The sequence below is a fragment of the Sus scrofa genome, chromosome 10 (genome assembly GCF_054392235.1).
Source record: "Sus scrofa isolate SSC_HxYL_T2T_F1_AM1 chromosome 10, Sscrofa_HxYL_maternal_Yorkshire_Landrace_v2.0, whole genome shotgun sequence".
NCBI lineage: Eukaryota > Metazoa > Chordata > Mammalia > Artiodactyla > Suidae > Sus > Sus scrofa.
This window is the reverse complement of record NC_139392.1, coordinates 88,622,781-88,644,784: the sequence shown is the minus strand read 5'-3', so window position 1 is coordinate 88,644,784 and position 22,004 is coordinate 88,622,781. Positions and strand designations below refer to the sequence as shown.

General features: G+C 38.5%; 1 long non-coding RNA gene across 2 annotated transcripts in view; it reads left to right on the top strand.

The window, feature by feature from the left end:
• LOC146399587 (uncharacterized) overlaps positions 1–22,004 on the top strand; it is a 396,905-nt gene that overhangs the window by 204,887 nt on the left and 170,014 nt on the right. Inside the window, exons 8-9 of one of the 2 annotated variants that reach the window (XR_014818123.1) lie at positions 9,301–9,504; positions 13,322–13,504. The exons of the other annotated variant lie outside the window; for it this stretch is intronic. This is a non-coding gene — a long non-coding RNA (uncharacterized LOC146399587). Of the gene's footprint in view, positions 1–9,300; positions 9,505–13,321; positions 13,505–22,004 lie in introns of those variants that run through there. 2 annotated transcript variants of the gene reach the window in all.

Here is a 22,004-nt window from a genome sequence, read left to right as displayed (position 1 = left end):
AATCTTCTGAGAGTTTTGCTTGAGGACAACTGGTTGTTCGTTTGCCAAAAAAAACCAAAAACAAAACAAACAAAAAAACACATTACTGATGTCTCCTAGTCAATAAAGTATAAGAAATGGTGAGCTTTTCTTCATTTAGCAGCTCAAATTATTGGTTGTATATTGAAAGAAACTGACTGGGAGTATAGTTTTATATTAATCTTACTTGTCTCTATTTTAGAGTTTCAAAGCAATCATTAAAGGGTCAAAACATTTGAAAATCTGGTAATTTTAAAACCAGATGAGATGCTTGGCATCCCTTTCTTCATGTGTCTATAAGTTAATATCAGCAATTAAACTACATTTTTGTTCTGGCTTGTGTTAATGGCCCTTATCAGAATGATGAAGTATGAAAATGTAAGAATCCAATATGAGAACTTTACCTTCTATGTCTCCATAATCACTTTTCCACATTATTTTTAAATGCACAGCTCAATAAATTATCACTAAATAAATACATTTGAAATCAACATGTACATCAAGAAATAGAATCTCAGCAACTCCTTTCACACTTCTTCCCAATTATTTAACGCTCCCTGCCATTTAAAGATAACCACGACGTGAATAATTTGTTAAATCTTCTCACAGTCTTAACCATGTCAACTTACATGCCAAAATTCTAGAGTCTAGCTTTGCATGTTTAAACTTCACAGAAATTGAATTGCATAAGATGTAATCTATACTATGGCTTGATATTATATTTATGGTAATCATTTTTCTGTTCCTTTTAATTATTGTTTAGTATTCTAGTCATGATTACAATACAGTCTTTTTTTTTTTTAACTGATAATAGAGATTTGGATTTGTGGCAACCAAGACAGGCTGGATTATTCCGAGGCGATAAAATTTCCCAAATATCAATGATCTAAATCAACAAAGGATTATTTCTCACCCATGCTTCATGTCCATTGCAGATTGGTAGGTGACTCACAATATGATTTGTCATCCTTACTCCAAGATTTGGTCTGACAGAGCAGGCACTATTTACAGTGCTGCCTGACGCAGCAGTGGTGAGGTGTGGGGAGGAAACGAGCAAAGATCACACTAGCTCTTAAAGCTTCTGCATGGAAATGACACCTGTTACTTCTAATGTCATTTCATTGACCGAAACATGTTACATAGCCTTGTGTGACTTCAAAGGGCAAGGAAAATGAAATCTCCCTGGAAACAAGTGAACTGGGTATAGGAGTAATACTGTCTACCAGATGCTGTCTTTGATTTCTGCAAATATTTGTTTTATTCAACTTCACATAATCAGAACACATTAACATTCACCTTAATGGAGAAAACCTAAAGGTTCCAAACAGTTCCTATTTTGAACTCAAAGGTCAGGATCACCATATCATGTTAGTTAATTCTTATATCAGGTCTGGATGTGGTTCTGCCTGACACAGAGAACTAAAAAGAAGTAAAGAAGTATGTTCATCAAATAGCTGCAAAAGTCACCATCTTTTTAAGTGCATATGGAAAATACTTCAGGATAGACCATATGATGGGTCAGAAAAATAGTCTTAACAATTTTAAAAAGTTTAAAATCATACCAATTATCTCTTCCAACTACAATGGTATAAAACTAGAAATGAATACCAGGAGGAAAACTGGAAAATTCACAAATATCTGGAAATTAAACAACACACCCCTGAACAACCAACAAATCAAAGAAGAAATCAAAAGGGAAATCAAAAATATCTTGAAACAAATGAAAATGAAAACACAACATAAAAAAAGAACTACAGGATGCAACTAGAGCAGTTTCAAGAGGGAAATGGACAGTAAAAATGCCATTAAAAAAAAAAAGATTTCATATAAAAAGGATTCCTAACTTTTCACTTCAGGAAATTAGAACAACAAACCAAACCCAGTTAGTAGATGGAGAAAAATAACAAAGATCATAGCAGAAATAAATGATACAGAGATCAGGAAGACAATATAAAAGATGAACAAAACCAAGAGTTTTTGTTTTTTTGTTTTGTCTTTTTGCCATATATTGGGCCACTTCCATGGCATATGGAGATTCCCAGGCTAGGGGTCTAATTGGAGCTGTAGCCACCACCCTATGCCAGAGCTACAGCAACATGGGATCTGAGCCACGTCCACAACCTACACCACGGCTCACAACAATGCCGGATCCTTAACCCACTGAGCAAGGCCAGGGATCGAACCCGCAACCTCATGGTTCGTAGTCAGATTTGTTAACCACTGCGCCATGACGGGAACTCCTTTTTTTTTTTTTTTTTTTTTGTCTTTTTGCCTTTTCTAGGGGAAGAGTTTTTTTTTTTTTTTTTTTTTTTAAGAAAAACAAAATTGACTAATATTTAGTTAGACTAAGGGATAAAAAAAAGAAATTACAGGAATAAATAAAATGAGAAATGAAAAAGACATTACATCAGATTCTGCAGAAATACAAAGGATTATGAGATTACTATAAACAATTTATGCAAGGAAATAGAAAAAACTAGAAGAACTAGATAAATTCCCAGAAAAAATATAACCTATCAAGTCTGAAACATGAAGAAACAAAAAATCTGAACAGATCAATAATGAGAAAATAAATTGAATCAGCAATAAAACAACTACAACAAAAATCTCCCAAGAAACAAAAGTCCATGACCAAAAAGGTTTCCCTGGTGAATTCTATTAAACACTTAAATAAATATTAATGGCAATCTTTCTCAAACTATATACCTACCTTACAACACAAACACACAAAAGTGATGGAGGGAACACACCCAAACTCATTTTATGGAGCCAGCTTTACTCTGATATCAAAGCTAGATAAAAACACTACTAAAGAAGCAAACTACAGGCCAATAACTTCAATAAATGTAGCTGCAAAAATTCTTAACAAAATCTTAAACTGAATTCAACAGCACATTAAAAGGATCACATACCATATCAAGTGGGATTTACCCCTGGCATGCCAGGATAGTTCAATATCCAGATGAATACATGTGATAAACCACATTAATAGAATAAAAGGGAAAAAAAGTACAGTTATCTCAAGATGTACAGAGACATTACTAAATAAAAATTATTTAACAAAATACATCATTTTATTATTGTTTCATTGATTAAAATCATCGAATGAACTAGATAGAGAAGGAAATTAACTCGGTGTTAAGATCGTATGTTACAGACCCACGGCTGACATCACATGTGATGCTGAAATCTTGTTCTCTAAGATAAGGAGCCAGACAAGGACATCACTGCTGCCACTCCTACTTAGTAATGCACTTGCAGCCCTAACCAAAACATCAGGCAAGGAAAAAAATAAATAAATAAAAGACATCCAAATCAGAAAGAAAGAGATAAAACTGTCTTTGCAGATGAATGAAAATCTTAAATACTCCACCAAAAAAAAAAAAAAAAAAAAACTTCTAGAACTAAATCAACAAATTCAGTGAAGTTACAGGATATAAAATCAACACACAGAAATCAATTGTATGTCTATATACTAACAAAGAAATCTCTGAAAAAGACACTAAGAAAATAATTCCATTCACAATAACATAAAAATATTTAGGAATAAATGTAACCAATTAAGTGAAACTATGTACACTGAAAAATATAACACTCTCATGAAATAAACTGAAAGAGACTCAAATAAATTTTAAAATATCACAAGTTTATGGATTTGAAGATTAAATATTTTGACAATTACCATGCTACCCAAAGACATCTTTGCTTAGACTAAATGCAGTCCTTATCCAAATTTTAATGGCATTTTTTTCAATGAAATACAAAAAAATCCTAAAATGTGTATTGAACCACAAAAGACCCCAACTAGCAAAAGTAGTCCTGAGAAAGAAGAACAAATCTGGAGGCATCACACTTTCTGGTTTCAAAGTATACTACAAAAATACAGAAATCAAAACAGCATGGTTTTGTCATAAATATAAACACATATCAGTGGAAGATAATCAGGAGTCCAGAAATAAACCCATTAAACTAGTATTTGATGAAGGATCCAAGCTATTCAATGGGGAAAGTATAGCATCTTCAATAAATGGTGTTGGGAAAGCTGGACAGCCATATGTAAAGAAATGAAACTGAACTGTTACCTTATAGCACATAAGAAAATCAATTCAAAATGAATTAAGGATTTAAAGAACTGAAACTATAAAATTCCTTAAAGAAAACTTAGGGGTTACAAACCCTGACTTTGATCTTGGCAATTTTTTTTTTTAATTTGACACCAAAAGCAAAGATTAAAAAGTGGGACAACCACAAACAAAAATGCTTCTGCACCAAAAAAGAAACCAGCAACAAAATCAGAAAGGAACCTCTGGAATGGGAGAAAATATTTTTAAACCAATATCCAAAACGTATAAAGAACTCATACAACTCAATAACAAAAATACACAATCTGATTAAAAATGGGCAGAGCATCTTAATAGATATTTTTCTAAAGAAGATATATAACTGGCCAACAAGCACATGCAGAGATACTCTCTATGAACATCACTGGGAAAAAGCAAATCAAAACCACAATGAGGTATCATCTAATACCTGCTGAATAGCTATCATGAAAACAATGGGGGATGGAGTTCCCACTGTGGCTCTGCTGTTAATGATCCCCACTAGCATCCACTAGCAATGCAGGTTCGATCCCTGGCCTCACTCAGCAGGTTAAGGGTCCAGCATTGCCATGAGCTGTGGTGTAAGTCGCAGATGCGGCTCAGATCCAGTTGCTGTGGCTGTAGTATAGGCCAGCAACTACAGCTCTGATTTGACCCCTAGCCTGGGAACCTCCATATGCCACGGGTGTGACCCTAAAAAGAAAAAAAAATTAAATTAAAAAAAAAACAATGGGGGAGATGGGGGAGGAGCTGGGAAGGAGGGGGGAGAAGATATACATTGGTCAAACATGAATAAGGTAATAGTATTAAATTCTCCATTTGTGTAAGACTGGGTGATAAATACCAGCATTGGTTCACAGAAGTTATTAAATCTTCCTAGACAGACACTGAAATTAGCCCCTACTTTTCACCTGGGGAGAGGGTAGTGTTCTTTGACAAGGCTGATTCTGATCCCTGGTTTGGTATCTACCGTATGAATCAACACAGGCCTTAGGTCCATCCTCTTGAAGATGTTTTCTTCATAGTCCTTGACTTCATCTGAATAGAGCTTTGCAGAATATCCTTTAGCTGTTTGGTCTGTTACTTTGTTAGCCAACTTCCTGTATAAAAGTTTGGGGGTTGACTCAAATTTCAAACAACTATCTTTAGGCTGGAAATTCCATTAGCAATATGACTACCTCAAAACCCCAATCTTCTATACTTGATTTGTGTCACCTTCACATTTTAATAGCTAGATACAGTCTTTTTTAAGGCATACTTCAGAGACACTCCATAGTTTGTGCTTTTTCGTCTGTATGCCTCTCTGTTTTAAATAATCAACTGGACTTCCAATGGGAAATCATATCTTTAAAATCTTTTCCCTAAGGTATTCTTCGAATTAGAAAGATATATTTCCAGCATTTTATCGTTTTATTAATCCGATTAATGATCATTAGCACTTGCTTTGATTTGACTCTTGCCAATAAAATAAGTTTTAATAGAGACTGAATTAAAACAACTTTGGATTTCTGACCTAAAACCACCTTGGTCAGATATAATTCCTCTCACTTTTAACAACAGTGGCTTAAAGCCACAGTTATGTATTTAGGTTACAAATGTGCTGAGTAGTTCTGGATTTGGGATTGCACTAGACTTTTGAAATTCTGCAGGTAGTTTTCAGTTTGGCTGGAGGCTGCAGGTTCCTGAATGACCTCCCAATTTTTGCAGTTGGATGGCTGTCAACTGAGGCAATAGAGGTGACTTGGCCATATGTAACTCATTAGCTCTCAGGTGCACACAGATTTATTCACATGACAGGAGGACTGTAAGAGTATCAAGCTGCACTGCTCAAGAGCTTTTTAAGCTTCTCCTTGCCTCATTATTTATTTATCAGTATTTCTGTGGCCAAAGCAAGTTACATGGTCAACAAAGTTTCACTGTGGGAAAATAAGCTCTCTGTCTTGCTGGAAGTTACTGTAAAGTATTGTTATCATTTTTGCAAACTACGTGTTATCGTACTTATATTCAGATTTAATTTGTATAATAATTGCTTCAGATTGTTGAGCATAGATTAATATAGGAGGTAGGCAGAGTTCCTGCCGTAGTACAGCGGAAATGACTCCAAATAGGAACCATGAGGTTGCATGTTCGATCCCTGGCCTTGCTCAGTGGGTTAAGGATCTGGCATTGCTGTGAGCTATGGTGTAGGTTGCAGACATAGCTCAGATCCTGCGTTGCTGTGCTGTGGTATAGGCCAGTGGCTACAGCTCTGATTCAACCCCTAGCCTGGGAAACCTCCATATGCCACGGGTGCGACCCTAAAAAAAAAAAGACAAAAGACAAAATATATATATATTATATATATATATATATGAAGTAGGCTTATATCACTTTATGAGTTGTGGAATGCTCCTGAATTTTTACTCCTTGAAAGTACATATTAGCATTATTTCCTCATTAGACATTTGAATATAATTATTTTGGTTATTGTTTGTATGTTAATACCTCCTGCCACCTTTTAATATTCAACTTTATGTAATCTTTCCTTTTTGCTTTTTAGGGCCACACCTGAAGCATATGGAGGCTCCTAGGCTAGGGGTGGAATCCAACCGTAGCTGCCAGCCTACACCACAGCACAGCAACTCAGGATCTGAGCCGCATCTGTGACCTACGCCCCAGATCACATCAATGCCAAATAGTTAACCCACTGAGTGAGGCCGGGGATCTAACCTGCATCCTCACGGATACTAGTTGGGTTCATCACCACCAAGCCACAGTGGGACATCCTCCCATTTACTTTTTAAATAGTTACTGATATACCATGCTTAAACTTTCTCTTCTCCTGTTTGTCTTGATTTGTCTTGTGGTTCTTGGTTATTTTTCTCTTACGTCTCATCTTCTGTTTAATTGGGCATTTTAATTTCTCATTTCTCCCTCCACTAATTTGGAAATGATATACTTTAACCATTTTATTGGTTACACAGAAGATTAAAAAACATGCATTTGTCATTTATTAGAGTCTAAATTTCATCTGTAAGTTATCTCATTCCTAGATAATGTAACAATTTAGAACACTATTCCATTTACCACCATTCTGTTCCTCACTTTCTGATTTTATACTTTGGTAGTGCTGTATTTTAAGCACCAATGAAATCAGTAGTATTTTCATTCATATTTATAAACATATATCTATGTATTTATTATTTTTGTTTCTCTCCATTTGTTCCACATCCCTGAAAGGCCAAGTAGGTCCATTTATTCTATATTTAAAAAACTCCTGGGCTCTAACTTTATCACATGTCTATTGATTATGAGGTCTCTAATTTTTGTCCAAAAATGTCTATTTCATCTTGTTCTTACATAAATTATTACTGAGAATTATACTTTGTGAGCAATTTGCTTTATGTTAGTTACTATGCTTTTCATTATCTCTGCTGAGAAGTCAACTGATAACAAAAATTGTCACTCAGTTGAAAGTAATTCATCTTCTGGCTACTTGTAAGGTATTTTCCTTGTCTTTTGCTTTGCACAATTTTACCAAGAAATGCTTAGTTGAAAAGGTTGTTCTTCCTTCTCTTTCGTTCTCCGTCCTTCTCTCCTTCCCTTCTTCCTTTTGTAACATTCTTGGTGATTATAGGCCATCTTCATTTTGTAATATAGTGTCTTTCATCAGTTTTGGAAAGTTGATAGTTTTTGTCTTGGTAAATGTTATTTTTATCTCATATTTTCTTCATCCTTTTCTAGTTATTTTAAGTTTTTACTTTCCCACTGGAAAAAAATTGTCATGTCTTTTATCCTTTGAACATTATACGGATAGCAATTTTGGAGTTCCCATCATGGTGAAGCAGAAATGAATATGACTAGGAATCATGAGGTTGCAGGTTCCATCCCTGACCTTGCTCAGTGAGTTAAGGATCCGGCGTTGCCATGAGCTGTGGTGTAGGTTGCAGACGTGGCTTGGATCTGGCATTGATGTGCCTCTGGCATAGGCTGGCAGCAACAGCTCCAATTCGACCCCTAGCCTGGGAACCTCTATATGCTGTGGGTGTGGCCCTATAAAGACAAAAGACAAAAAAAAACCAAATAATTTTAAGTCTAAGGCTTTAATTTCATTATTTAGAACTCAGATCTATTTCCATTTTGTATTGCTTTGCATTTTTTTGTCCATGTTGTTTGTCTTCTTGGGTGCCTGCTTCTGTATAAAACTGTCACATATTATATTTTTAAACTCATATTTTTAACTACTTGAAAATGGGGGTGATTTTTATTTTACCACAGAGAGTAAATAAATTGGGTACTTTCAGGTCGTTGGGAGCTAAAGAAACAGAGGTAACTGCAGTTGTAATTTAGAGAGTGAAATGATGGACAGCAATGCTGCACTGACTCCAGTGTGTTAAGATTACAACAGACATGGAATCAGGGGTGCAGATGTGCTCAAACTCACAATGAGAGAGTGAGTGGTTGAGATTATCTGATAATTCACCCTCATCCCCAGTAGAAGTGGAATTAATGACTACACATCTTAGTTCTTCATTCTGGTTCCAGTTCCCATTACTCTCAACAATATGGTTCTTTAAACACCACATCACAAAGTAAAAAACATTCATGGTGGGGGTCCAACAGGCATGCCTCTGTGAGACTGCCTTCTCCCTGCCCGAGATATTCGCTGTTCCATTGGTTCCCTGTGAGGTTCATTTAACACTGTGGGAAAAAAAAATCTCTTTACATCCAGGAAAAGATATGCACAGCCCTTGGCATATCCCTTCAATAGAAAGATTTATAATAGTTCAGGATTTGCAACTTAATGGGGTAAAACTTCTCCCACAATACCCTAACTGAGAACCAAGTCTACATCAGAATGGTTTTCTTAAGGGGTTCTTCATATGTTAACAAGCCTCATTACTTCTGAAATTTGATTTAGGAAACCCAGAATAGCAAACAAAAGACCACAAGCTACCCTTGGCACTCCACTACTCAGATAAATGAAGGCCAATATCTGACTGAGGAATGTCTTTGTGACCAAAGACCAATTCATTATTGAGGATCCATTTTAAAGAATTATAAGTAAGTACTTCAGGACCCAGGAGAGCAACAGTCATTTCTGGTTTGTCTGTTTGGTGTCTCCAGCACCTGGTACATAGCAGATTCTCAACAAATTTCAACAACTGGCAGGAATGCCTTCTTGCTGTCTTCTATCCATCAGGCAGAAGAGCAGCCTTCCCATCTCAGAGACAAGGGTGTCCATCTGATTTTTGAAAGCCTCCAGGAAAGGCATGCCGCCACCACCTCTCAGAACCCTTCTGCATATCTCCCATAGTCCGGCTGGGCCTCTGAATGAAGTCTGTTTGCCAGCTGCTGCTGCTTCCTACGGATCTGGCCTGAAATGCGCTGACCACTTCCCATTTCAGTAAGCTCATGCCTTAATTATTTCTACAACAGCAAAGGGGGTGTTTAGAAACATCCTGAGCTCTACTGCAATATTTAAATGTGTCTAAGCCCAAGCATTGAAAATATTAAAAAACAAACTATCCATAAAATGACCCTTAAATAAATGTCATTTGATTTGGACAAATCTTTTCACAATGAATATAAGGAGATGAAAATAAGACCTTTGTTTAATGTCTACCAGGATGTCAGGTTTTACACTAGGATGAGATTATTTCTGTTTTCAGATTTACTTATCATGATTATATCCCTCAATGTTTTCTTCTATTAAGGCAGAAGAAGTCTGCGGCTTACATTTTAGGATTGAAATATATGCATTATTTTCAGTTATAATGTAGGTTCTTAAAACAATTATTTTGCTGCAGAAAACATGAGATCCTCTGTCTATAAATTCTGAAAGACAACTTGAGGGATTTCTACATAAATAAACAATGCATATGATATCTCAAAAGGAGAAGGAGTGTTAAAACTGGGTTACAGATTTCACATCTGTGAAATTTTAGTTTTTATCAGTAATATAACTCCTTTTTTTTTAAACCCCAAAGATGGTGAGAGATGAGGAAGTTTTACTTGGGAACAAAATGATTCACTTTAACAACATCTTTTTCAGCTTCTTTCCTTTCATCACAAGTTCTGTGAGTAGAAGTTCTCTGTTTTGGTGCTGATGTATCTACAACTCCTAGGACAATGCTGCACACACAGGCAGCACTGAATACATACAGAGTTCTGATCGTTGTTTGTCCATTTATTTTTCAAAAAAGGTAGTTAATTGTTATTAGACCTTCAGAAGATAATTAGCAGGCTCAAGAAATCAAGAAATTTCCCTAAGATAAAGATCTAAGACATATATCTAAATTTAGTTTCATAGAGATCACACGTCTTAAAACATTCCTAACTGTTATACTGCCAGTAGCATGAGGACTTTTGGAGTGTGGGAATACCAAGCCCTATTGAAAAATGTGCTTTCAAAGGCATTTGGCCTATGAATTAGTGGTTCATCCATCAGTGAACACCGTCTTGTCTTAGACAATAAACTCTTAGTGGGAAAATACTATGTCTTTACAACTGGTATGTTGAGTGCATAACCTGTGGATTATGATGAACAAAATGTCAGTACCTCTTCCTCCCAAGATGCCTTTCACATTTACACTGTGGCAGCAACTTCTTTTGCCTTGGAATGCAAAGGTGGGCAAAATCTTTGGCTTTTCTGTTGGCTATTAAGTAGATACCATATGGCAATTCTATATCACAAAATATAAACTTGATCTACTATCTAGAATTAGATCAATCAAGGCATTAATAAACACTTCAATCTTCATTCAAAGTTAAGACTCCTTCCTCTCCTGTCCCAGGACCACCTTTAGATCCAGATAAGAGAGCCCTCTGCCTTGCACCCCAGGCTTCACAGAGCACAAAAATAATAACTAAAACATTTATTAAAGAAAATATGAATCTGGAGTCTGGAACTCAGGGCTGGCAAAGCAGGATCCATAACCCTAAAATCCACTCTTATGGTTAATATCATCCAGGCTACAGTGAAACACTTAATCAAATCCCTTGTCCCATGTTCTTGAAACAAAAGAACACTGTGTATGAACGCCAAGAAGATGTACGGGCTGTGCCACTGCTCATGTCAAAGGCAGACCCTGGATGGGGTGGCTGGAATATTTAAGCAGTAGAAATGCTTGAATACATGAACTAATCGTATAGACTGGGATCATCCTGCTGAAAGTATTTCTTAGACAAGGGCTCCCCGACTAGCAAATGCTACTAGTGTTAGTGTCTGGGCCAGAAGTCTATGACTATCGTGTTTACTAGGGATTTTATTGGGTCACCTGCTTTCTCCACTGCTTAGCCCCCCTAAGTTCTGAAAATGGACGAGAAATAAACTGGTTAAATGCCTAACCCTTTCTTTACCAGTAAGAAAAAGAGTAAATTTGTCAAATCCTTCTCAAGAGAGCATTGGCACAACAGATTTTTATATCATGAGGTCCTTCCAGTAGTGCTAAATAGCCATTTTCTTGCCTTTATCTTCCAGTTGATGGTTCTGGAAGTATTCATCAATTAAAGCAGAATTTGCAATGGTTAGTTATACCTGGTCACTGAAGAGAGCATTTCAACATCGTATTCTTCTGTGCCTCATGTGTTCACTGGCTCAGTTTACTTTGTTTTACTTTGTTAATGGCACAAACTGTTAACATATTTAAAATATTCTCAAGGGAACTAACTAATGCAACTTTCATGTAACAATGAAACCATTTCCCTCATAGGTAAGGGGGAATTTGGCATTTGCCATCCTATTTTGCATTTTAGAAACCTGTTAGAGTGAAAGCTTAGACTCTTTTGCTATCTGCTAAACACATTATTCACCCTCTGTTTAAACACAACTTTTTTAGCTCTTGCCAGTGATGATCAGCTCTGGTTAACAAATTATTCTTCCCTTTTTTGAGCCAAAGCGTTCCCCATCTAACTGATGGTTTCAAATACATCCTGCGTGGTAGCAAAAACTGCTTTTCCCTAGAGGAAGATTTTCAATTATTTGAGTAGAGCTTGCTTCTCATTTGTATTAACTTTTCCATGTGTTTATGTGAATGTGTGTAGTTTCTGAATGTGTTTAACAGCTTTAAGTTGGGTATAAAATGGCATTAAATGAAATTATTATCTACCCTGTTATAATTTATACAAATCTGCAATTAGGATAATTTCTTTCTTTTTCAATCGAGGCTAAAATGTGTCCCATACATCTCTCTTAAACAGTAGAAAAACCATCCATGAACAGTGGCTTGGGGCTTTTAAGAGGAATTCTAAATGAGGGAGTTACGGTACACATTGCACTCCTTCCCTCCAAACCTGCCCTTTGTGCTGCCTCCCTGAGATGCTGTTTCCTTGTGCTTCCCATACAGTCGTCACTACATAAGCAACCTCTTCATGCTTGCTAATTCACGAATTCTGTCCAAAGCTATCAGCATTGAGTTCTTCCCATTTTCCTAAATACATTTAATCTCTTCTTCTTCAAAAACACCCACCCTCTTGGTTTCAGCTCATGGAAATTGTCTGAGTCATTTATATATTCTACAGATACTTAATGAGCACCTATGTCTCAGACACTGTTCAAGAACAAACAGAGGGTTTAGAAGTTCCCATCATGGCACAGCAGAAATGAATCCAGCTAGGAACCATGAGATTGCAGGTTCAATCCCTGGCCTTGCTCACTGGGTTAAGGATCCAGCATTGCCATGAGCTGTGCTGTAGGCTGCAGACACAACTTGGATCTGATGTTGCTGTGGCTGTGGTGTAGGCCTGCAGCTGTAGCTCCAATGGGACCCCTAGCCTGGGAGCCTCCATATGCAGTGAGTACAGCCCTAAAAAGTAAAAAAATAAAATAAGTAAAAATAAACAGAGGGCTTATAATACAGTTTAATCCCCCAGCAGAAAGCACTCTGTTATTTCTGTTTAAATTTTAAGATTTTTGAGGAGGTGATAGCTGACACACCTGCAAATAATATGCCTACATGTACTCTTTGTATCCATCAGTGATTATACTTGAATGCTAAGAATAAAACTCCAAAGTAACAGTAGCGTGAACAAATTAGGAGTGTGCACATACACTGTTATGGAATGGATTGTGCGCACACACTTCCAAGTGTGTTTATGGAAGCCCTAACTCTCAGAGCCTCAGAATGTAACCATATTTGGAGACAGGGCCCTTACAGAGGTGATTAAGTTAAATGAGACTGTTAGGATGGACCCTAATTCCGTGTGATCTGTGTCCTTATAAGCAAAGATGAGGTGATACAGAGAGACACCAGAAAAGCATATGCAGACAGAAGACCCGTGAAGAGGTAGCGAGGAGACCGTCATCTGCAAATAAAAGGGGAGACTTCAGGGAGAGAAAAACCTGCTGACAACCTGATCATGGACTTCCAGCCTCCACAACCATGAGAAAATAAACCTCTATTGTTTAAGCCACTGTGGTATTGTTTATGGCAGCTATCTTAGTTTAGACTACCCATGCAAAAATACCATAGACCGGGTAGGACTGAAGTAGCAGACATTCATTTCTCACAGCTCTGGAGTCTGGAGGTCCAAGATCCAAGTGCTGGCCAATGTGGTGCCTGGTGAGAACTCGTTTCTGGTTTGATGAGCTCATTTCTGGTCTGACGAACATCCTTGTTCTGTCCACATTGGGGGAGGGGGAGAGGGAGAGAGGGAGGGAGAGAGGGAAAGAGAGAGAGAGAGGCAGATGGATCAAATCTGCTAGCTCTCTCCTGTCTGTTCTTCTAAGGGCACTAACCTCATCATAAGAGCACCACCCTCAGGATTTAATCACCCCCTGCAAAGGACTCACCTCCTAACACCATCACGAGGGTTTGAATTCAACATACGGATTTTGGTGGGACATAAACATTCAGTCCCAATTAGCAGTAATATAAAACTAATACACACACACACACACACACACTCATTCTCTCCCACCTTCCCAACTTGAAGTCTAGAAGCTGACATGGTAATTTGGGGCTCCCATGGTTGTTCTGAGACCAGCTCTTTCTACTTTCCTGCTCCATCACCCACCATCTGCTCCACTTTTAAATTCAAAGTTGACTCAAGGTGGCTCTTGGAATTGCAGCCAACAAGCCACATTCCAGGCAGAGGGGAAAAAAAAAAAAAAAAAGAAAGAAAAAAAACTTAATAACTTGACAATTATTATAAAACCTTCCTATCCATCTTTTTCTAGCTTGTAAGATAATTCTTCCCCTCATGGGTATCTTCTCTGTTCAAGTTAGAGAATGAAGTGATTTGGAAAGGGGACCAATTTAGTATATTCTATCTAGACACCCAATAAGTATTTTAAAAAATTAGAATATTCCCATCACTTTAAAAATTATAGAATATAGCAATAAGGTCTAAGACTAGGCCTGGGGCAGTGCTTTTCAATTTCAGAAATAAAGCCACCTGGCATCTCCTTCAACACTGACACACTAAAACTCAAGGTGCAGTTACACTTCTCTTTCTTTTCTGGACCTAACTAAAGCCCTTGCAATGCCCCCTTCAGTTGTTCTCTTTCTCCTCTATAGCATCCTCAAGGCATTCTAGGACATCCTAGAGCCATTCTGGTACAAGTACTTCAAAAACCTTGGGCTATTTTTCATCTTATTCATGAATTAAAAAATTTCATTGGTCCATGCTTCTATGTTAGCCTCTCAGCAATACAGTTGCCTCCAATCATAATATCCGAAATGTTCCCTGAGGATAATAGAGAAGTGAATGGATAAAGAGAAAAAAAATCAAATATTTCTTGCAAAAAGGAAACAGTACATATGTCTGATTTACTAGGCACTACAGGGGGAAAACCATTAAAACATATCTTCCCTTAGCTTTCAGAAAATAAGTTCAGATATTCCGTATCACAAGAGAATTGTAAAATAACTTAAAAACAAATATCTTACTAAAAGTATCGCAATATTTTCTCCAAACAGCACCAGATATTATTTAAATTTGTAGAAAAACTCTTAGAGATACTATTTTCATATTTGCAAGTTGTTTTAAATTATAGATTTTTTTTTTTACTACTTAATCCTTACCATTCTGAAAGATGTATTTTTGTCCCTCTCTCTTTAAAGATTGAAAGGGGACTGTAGAAAGGCATGTTTGTTTTGAAACTGGCCTGTAGGGCATAAAATTAATGATCTAATCTATTTTTAATTCTTTGTGAATTCTGGGTATACACTGTTTCTTCATGAAAAATAATAGCAATACTAACAGTTTTGTTTCTTACCTCCTTTTTTATCTGTGAAATGTGAAATGTGTTTGGTCATTTTTACTGCTAAAAAAAAAAAGAACTTAATATTTCTAACATTTTAGATTATCACTAAAACATAAGAGAGACCAAATTATTCACACAGTTTGAATTAAAGCTTCAAGATACTGGCCAAAAAAGATAGCATGCATTGTGTATGTATATGTTCATATGTATAAACTTCATTGGATAATGCAAATAAGAAAACGGAGAAGGATGAAATATCATAAATTGTACTCAGATGTGCTTGAAATATGAAAAAAACTGGGCTATCTTTGAAACTGCACCTCCCTTATGAACTCTTAGATACATTCTTGATTTTTTTTTTTTTCCCAATAGACATTGTACTTCTCTCAGTAGGCAGATAAACTAGACATTTTGGAAGTATCAGACTTTTACATCCATATTCTCACTGCATCTCTAGAAAACTGGCCGTCTATTATAATTTTACCAATAAAAATATATGTATATTAGCAACATACTAATAGAAAATAAACCCTTGAAAATATTACTAAGTAGAATCGCATAGAGAAAAACTGCTTTTCAAATTAGAAAATGCATCGACAAAAATAAAATAAACAAGGTCCACTTGGTACATGAGAGGGAGCATCAACATCTGTTTCCTTGCCTCAAATATACAGATTTCTTGATGTAAAGTACTACTTCACATTGTGTTTATTCAAAAATTCATTGAATATGAATTTTTCTTTAATTTAATGACTATCTGATGTAAGCCATTCTGCAGGCATGGTGCTTGGTCCTGGGAATGCAGTGATTAGCAGGGTGCTTAAAATCTACTGGATGACGCAGATGTGAATCCATTAATCAGAGATTGTATGTAGTGTGTGAGTTAGGTGCCGTGATGAAAGGGAATCTGATGAGTGGAGCTTAGACAACAAAAAAAAAAACAAATCTAGACTAAGGATCAAGAAGGAAGAAAAAAAGTTCAACCTGAGCTCTGGAATATGAGCAATTGTTAAATAGAAAAAGAAAGATCACGTTTCAGATAGAAGTAGAACAAGAACAAAGAGCCTGGGGTGGAGGGAGCACAGTGGATGTGAGAAATATCAGAAAGAAAGCATTATTGTTTGGGCACAGAGAACCATGGGAAAAAAGGAGAAAGGGGGCAGATTAAGGGAACGGGGCTGGGGGGTGCCATGCAGAGCCTGGTAACCATATGGAGGACTGTGTTCCATGCCTAGAGCAGAGAAGCCACCAAGTCAGACTTGGGCTTCAAAAGGGTCAGTAAATAGTCATCAAGCTTTTGTGTTCTTCCAGTGAGAAATGATGACAGCTTCAGTTATGGAGGTGGCTGGGAAGATGGCAAAGAGGGATACATTCAAAAAGGAGAAGGAAACATTGGAAAGACTTGTTGGATTGTAGCTAATGATGTGACAAGGGAGAGGGAGAAAGTCAAGGGTGAGTCCTGGACCCATGCTTGCACAACTGAATGAGTGATGACACCGTTCCCTAAGATAAAGGATGCTGAAAGAGGGTTAGGCTTTTGAGGACAGATCATGCACTAAAAAGACTGGGATTGAAGGGCTTTAAGCATTGTGTTAGTTAAAGTCCATTCAGGAGACAGAAACCACACCAGTAGTTTTAAGAGGGAGAATTTAATACAAAGAAAGCTAAACTAGATATGAAATAATTAACTAATGAAAGCATAAAGAAAAAATTGAGAGGTCACTGAGGTGTAAACTGCAGCAACAGCTACCATCCGTCTAGCTGAGGGAATAAAGGGAACACCGAGAAAAATGCAGGCTCTTAGAGGAGAGTCTTGGCAAATCTGAAAGTCAGATCTTCGAGGAGAAGGAGGAACAGTTGTCCCATAACTCAAAGGTGGAGGCCTCTGGGCCCAGGAAACAGCTCTGAGAAGCGGGCCCTGGCAGCTGCTTCTGGTTCCCGAGTTAAAACTCTTTCTGCAAGTGCTGGAAAACATGCAAACTGAATTCAGTTGCTGTTTCAGGAAAGAACTGCTGGAGTGAAAAAGCCAGGGCACGGAGGGTGACCTCAAGGAAGAAGTAAGTCACTATCAAAAGCAAATACACACACACCCCCAGAAAGATAAAAAGAATGGGACTCTTTCAGCCTTCAGTCATCCCCTCATACCTCTGTTGGCAGCAGCTACGAGAAATGCAGTTTTCAGAGTCCAAGTCAAAGTATCACAAAGTGGAGCAAGAAAGGGTTGAGCTCAGCGCTGAGGGGCAATCACATAACACGTGACATAACATCCAAGGGGCAAGGACAGTCAGGCCAGTGGTTATATGATCCTGGGACTCAAGTCCTGGGGTGTCTGATGTATATGACAGAGTCTTCAGCATGAGGGACAATGACGACTGCCAGGAAGGGAGAAGAGTGCCTGGTGCAGAGTCCTGAGGAAATGAAAGTCTGAAGAGCTGAGGAAAGAGGTCCAGGGGAATCTGGGAGAGAAAAGTGTTCAGAGAAAATGGAGCAGAAATTGTGTACACATTTTTAAATGATGGAAAAATACCATTTAAAAACACAGGGCGTGTTCAACACTGTTAAATGCTGGTGAAAAATCAAGTTACACGATGAGTGTAAAACCACAGCCTTTAGGCCTGGGTGTGTGTGTGTGTGTGTGTGTGAAACCTTGAAACCTTGACTCTGCAGGGACGAACTGGTCTGAGGACGTGCCTGGGTGGTGTGGTAAGGTTTTTTGGTTTATGTACTTGTGAGTGGGTGGATGTATGTATGTGTTTGCGTGTCTTTATTTTTGTAATTCTCCCTACTGCACACAGTGCACTAATCTGAGTGCCTTGCTCTTTCTGGAGAGCAGTGCCCAGCTTGGGGGGCCCAAGGTACCGTAAGACCTGTGATACCTCTTTAGGATACCTTGGAGCTCTGAAATAAAGGTCAGTTTTTTTCCCCTTGGGCTCAACTTGTGCTGTGGTCACTTCATTCAATGAGACGGACACCCCGGTGTAGTTGTGGAGCCTTCTACTCCACCAGGGTTCAGGCGTCAAGTCCTTGTTTTGGAAGGTTGGTGTGTGCCAGTGAAATGTGGGTGCCTTGTGCACTGGAAAGACCAGATTCAGAAGCCTTTCTCCATGGTGTCTAGGACGGAGTCTAATCAGTCCCCTGTCGGCTCTAGATATGCATGTCCCCAGGCGGTGGCAGAGCTGCCGTGCCCTGCTCCTTTAGCTAAGTGAGCTCCCAGGCAGCTGAGAGGGACGTGTCTGTGGTTTGTGTGGCCATAGCGGCAAGTGTACTCACATCCGCAGGACGAGGAGGAGGAGGATGGCTGCGGACCTGGCAGGTGGAGACGGCCACAGATGTTAGCACGTAATGATATCAGGCGAGCTTCCATTCAGGCTCTCTGCAGGCACGACACTGCCTATTGCTGGACACCAGAATGGAATGGCTGGTTGGGGTTCGCTGGGGCCTTGGGCTACGGCAGACATCGGCCTGCGCAGCAGAAGCAGCAAAGCTGCAGCGGCCTCTCGGGATCCTGCCAGGCGGTAGTTTGAGGGCGGCACATGCGCAGTTCGCTGCCCCGCGCCGCCGTGGGGCGGTCCCTCCCCTGCTCAGCCTTGTAGCCAGAGAGACTCCCCGGAGCCTGGCAGGAGCTCTGGGTGAAGGCACTGCTACATTTTGCCTCTGATTGTGGGCACAAGGAGTCTCTGAGCTCCGCGGATTGCAGGATAGGTGGTGTGAGCCAAACTGCTTGCCTTCGCACCAGGGCACCCACCTGTTTGTCATCTGAGGACTCCCGTGCCTGGTGCCCGTCACTCCCGAGTTCCCGCGAGATCTGGCTTCCTGGGTGGTGTGGTCTCGGTGGCAGTGCCTGCGGTGATTCTGCCTTTCTCTGCACATCCCCTCCGCGCCCGACGCTGGCAGCTTTACAAAGAGCCCTCCGTCGTGATGTGAACCACCGCTGACCGAAGTGGAGTGAGAGGTGAGTAGAGTTGAGGAAGCGAGAAGAGACAAAACTTGGGCTAACTCCAGCTGTGAACGAAGACGCCAACGAGGTAACTAGCAAAAATAATGGAATCAAGAGAGGTTTCTTGGCTCGATTTTCAAGAGTTGGTAAATTCGAGCTAAGTTTATGCGTGCCATGAAGTGGTCCCGGTGCGAAGCAGTTACATACAGCAGAAAAAGGAGAGGTAATTGATGGAAGGTGCTTGAGAAGGCTGGTGGCCCTCGGCACGTGAAGAAGGAGGGTTTTTTTTTTTAATTACCAGTACCGATCTATTGCTGTTATTAAACAGTTGTTTGTTAAAAAAAAAAATTCAGGAGAGAGAAGGCGAATATGCCCTAATCCTGTATTTTATAATCACGTAATTACCTTCACCTGTGCTCTGTGTTGCACTTGGGTTAGAACTGCCACCTGTGAGGTCACTTGCTTTCAGCCTGAGAACAGTCTCAGAAATTTTTATAAAGGATATCTGTAGCAACATTTTTCTCAATTTTGTTTATCTGGGAATGTCTTTATTTTGTCTTTACTTTTGAAAGATCGCTTTGATGGATATAGGATTCTTAGTTGACAGTTGTTTTCTCTGAACACTTTAAACATGCTTTTCAACTGCCTTCTAGTCTGTATGGTGTTTGATGAGAGAAGTCAGCTGTTGAAATCAAATATTTTGAACCTTATTCAGACTCCATATCAACGTTCGTGTTAATTTTAAAATTGAAGCTGAAAATATAAAGCACTGTTTTTCTTTTTAAGTCTTATACAAATTGGGAGACAGGCTACAGATTGAGCAAAATAGTATTAATTGTTTAAAAACTATATATTTGCTAAAACGTCTCCCATCACTCAAAGGACACAAATTCCTCTTACTAGACACTTCACACGTCATAATTTTCTTTGAGAAACAAAAGTATCCTCACAAAGTAATTGAAAAGATTGTATAAAACTGCTGAAAACAGTTGAGAAATATGGACCTGCAAACGTGTGTCAATTGTATGTTTCCTAAAATTTGTTTCACGGAAGATGATTCGTGTAAGAAGCTCACTGAGAAAATTTCTGGCCAAATAAGTTTGGGAAATTCTATTCCTCTTTGAAATATTTCCATGTTAAGGGTTCTGCAAAGTATTACACTCGTAATGTGACTGTGTCTACACTAGACATTTTAAAACTTATTCGGGCAAAGGACATTTTATCTGTGGGTATATTAACAGCCTGTGAGCAAACGTTTTGTGGCCCACACTTTGGAAACTGTGACCTGAGAGAAGAGTCAGTTTACAAGCTATAGATTGGATGTCCTAGCTATATTGACATCATCTGAAAAAATGACTTAAGAGGAATGTGCCAGATTTTGATTTTTTCTCTTACTAGATTGTATGCACATTTTTATCAACATCATTAAAATGAAAATCTCAAAATTTAGGTAAATTATTCTTTCAGTGTGAGTCCCAGATATTTTACTTCTTTTTCTCCACCCTCCTTTTTCTCCCCACTGCTCTTTCGCCTCAACGATTCCTGAGTAAGACAATATAAGTGAAAGTAATTCATTCAAAAATAAAGCTGTGGTCTTCTGTATGTTACCTTGTTCTAGGGGCTTCGGTATTGCACGAGCAGTATTCTTTCATGTAAAAGACCCCCCCCACACACACACACTTCCCTTCAGTAAAGGCTGTAGATTTTACTTGTACAGAATCGCAAGGCGATTCCTCCCCTGCCATCCTAAAGTCCCAGTGGTCAGTGATAATATTTTGCCGTCTTATTTGGGGTCCACGTGTACTAGTGCTGGTCAGAGTGGTTCACTGTACTTGTTTCCATATGTTTAAGTTGCTGTCTTTTAAAGTCATCAATAATCTCAACAGTAACACAGATGACAAAAAAGTGCTGTTTTCGCGTTGACTTTAAATGGAAATATGCCGTAGACTTGCATGAGGTGCAGTATTTCAGATACAATGTTGCCTTCTTATTGGCAAAATGCAATTATACAACTAATTGGCTGTTATAGTTCCGTGTGATGCGGGTTGGGCCCACACCACTTCTCCTGCTGGCAGTGCAGGAGTGGGTTTACTTTGCACCCCCCTTCAATATGTTTTATTATTTAAGCCAAGAGAATGGTCACTCAGTGGATGTTCCTGGCAACTCCAAGACACAGATGCTAGGCTCTCACGTTTATCTTTTTTTCCAACAGGAGCAATGTGGAAATAGTGCCTAATTTATTGGCTTGGAGCCACTTAAGCTTTTTGCTAGGCCTACTTGCAGGATTTGTGACAGCCACAAATTCACCTTTTTGCTAGTTACCTGTTAGATGGCTGATTAGCACTTCTGAACATTTTTGATGATGTGCTTTTGGCAGAATGATTTTAATTAAAAAGATTTATTTCATTGACTAATCCCAGCTCTTCATTGGTTTTATACTCTAGCCTCTAATTTATGATGTTATGCCCCTATATTTCTGCCACCCTTATAATTAATTAAATATAAATTATAGAATGAAAATTTGAAAATTTTAGAAAATTTTATGTGTAACATACTAAAATGGATATTTGTAATTTATTCAAAGTTCATTGATGGTTTAGAAGAGCAGCTACAGCTCTAATTCGATCCCCAGCCTGGGAACCTCCATATGCTGTGGGTTTGGCCCTAAAAAGACCAAAAAAAAAAAAAAAAAAGAGGGGGGAGATACAGGAACACATTATTACCAAAAATGTCAAATTGCCATAGGTGATCCTGGTGTTAG